The sequence below is a fragment of the Cimex lectularius genome, unplaced genomic scaffold (genome assembly GCF_000648675.2).
Source record: "Cimex lectularius strain Harlan isolate CLEC.00 unplaced genomic scaffold, Clec_2.1 scaffold133, whole genome shotgun sequence".
Classification (NCBI taxonomy): Eukaryota; Metazoa; Arthropoda; class Insecta; order Hemiptera; family Cimicidae; genus Cimex; species Cimex lectularius.
Window position 1 is genome coordinate 110046 of NW_019394230.1, and position 2146 is coordinate 112191.

Genomic DNA, 2146 nt, shown 5'->3' on the forward strand with positions numbered 1-2146 from the left:
TCAATTGTTTATTGTTGTAGTGATAAAATTAACACAATGGTTGCTAATAGTTCACTCTCACATTTAATGTGTAGCTAAAAATAAAGTCGTTTAACATAATCTCTGATCATTTGCTAATTTGACGCTAACCTAATTTTTGTCTGCTTCAAAATAAACTAACCATTTTCATTAATTATTTTCGACGGAAAATAAAATTAAACATAGATTTCTTAATCGTTCACGCTGACAAAGTTTCGTTTTTTTCATCGTGCTAATTTATACAAACATTTCAATTGTTTTGCCAGTATTTACGACCAGTTTGAAGTAAAACTATGAAAGGCCAGAAATAGCAGTCTTAATTTATTTTCTAAGATTTGAGCGATCGAATTAGGATACTTCGTTACTGCTCACTCCCATATTTATAAATAGAAAACAATTAATTTTGCGAACATCTTTCTCCAATGTAGTACTTTCTCTTTGGCTTAAATTCAATACAACATACCTTCACTTCCAGAGCCATTGAAATCCAATCATCGAAAACGAATAAATAAATAACAGCTAAATATGTTGAAAGTATAAAAGAATTTTGCTTTGTTGAATGATAAATACAGGGGAACGTTTACCTTGTCCGCTTGTCCTCGCTGTTACAACTTAAAACAATTACGAATACTTTTTGTGTCTTTATGCGCTTGTCTTTGTACTATATCCTGGAGAAAGGATAATTGGAAGGTTGCGTTGGGGTTGGGACATTTATCGTTGCAGACATCTTCGCCGGTGTCCTTTGAACGTTTTAACATACAGCTTCTGGAATTTTCGTTGCCTTTTTAAATCGGTTTATTTATATTAATAGCAGCTCGTTTGTTTTTATAGCGAGGATTTATTAGTCAATTAATGGGTTTCCATGAACGTTTGCCGTTTGAGATAATGTCGTTCATGAGTCGTCTCCGAAATTTGACCTTTTTGTGCACTTTGCATGAAGGTCGGAACAAAATCAATAACATCAATAATACAATTTTTCCAATTATTTAGATTTTGTGGTCTGATTGACCAAATAGAATTTTTCTATTAATTAATCTTTATTTAAGGTATAGGTTGAGATAAAAAAGTGTCACGAGTGGGATTCGAACCCACGACCTTCGGCTCAATACGCCGCTGCTCTAACCATTTGAGCTATCGTGACACGTGTTCGAATCCCCCTCGTGACACTAACGTTTTCATTTCAACCAATACCTTACATAAAGACTTTTTCTAAATTGTATACATTAACTTCTAACTTTTAATTTCTTAATATCTTTTTAACATTATATTAGCTTCAAATCCGATCTAACCGATTTAGCTGCTTCAGAGTGAGGTGCGGCAACAAGTTCTTGGAGATCTCTTTATTAGCGACTACAAGCCGACGTCCCACAAGGGAGCATTTTTGCACCCATCCTTCACATAATATGTACCGGTGACCTACCTGCACGCCCCAGTACCCTCATAACTTTTTTATCTCAACCGAAACCTTAATTAATGATTAATTAATTGAAAAGAATTTATTAGGTCAATCGGACCACGAAACCTTATAGATTAATTAAAAGATTTAACAAATGTAAAAACGAACAAGGAGATAATTGCATTAATAATATAATAGACTTTGATTTACCTCCTATTTTTAATATGTATCTAAATAATATTAGTCGTACAAATTAATCAAATTAATAAATTATTTTTATTATTTAGTGTTATCATTGATATACTAATTTATTATTAATGTTTTATTTTTATTTTTATATGTATTTGTATTCTTTAATAAATAAAAAAGTACAAATTAATCACTAATTTGTAATTATTTTCTTACAGTATTTATTAATATTTATAAAATTAGAACAACATACTCACTCTACCATTTATCATTTCTATTAATTGTTTTCTTCTGATTATTATTACTATTAATTAATCTTTGTGTAAGGTATTGGTTGAGATAAAAAAGTCAGTATCACAAACGGGATTCGAACCCACGACCTTCGGCTAAATACGCCGCTGTTCTTTCACTTGAGCTAATCGTGACTTCGATCCAATCGGACACTAACTTCCTCCTAACATGAAAAATGGCAAAAAGGAGGAACAATTCGAAAGTTTGGGTTGAGATAGGAAGTTAGTGCAAAACTAGTCTACAAATGCAAAA

At 31.6% G+C, this 2146-nt stretch overlaps 1 non-coding gene across 1 annotated transcript; it reads right to left on the minus strand.

Moving 5' to 3' along the window:
- Positions 1–1085: 1085 nt before the first annotated feature.
- Trnan-auu lies at positions 1086–1159 on the minus strand. The gene has a single exon. It is a non-coding gene; the product is annotated as a tRNA-Asn (tRNA).
- Positions 1160–2146: the final 987 nt, after the last annotated feature.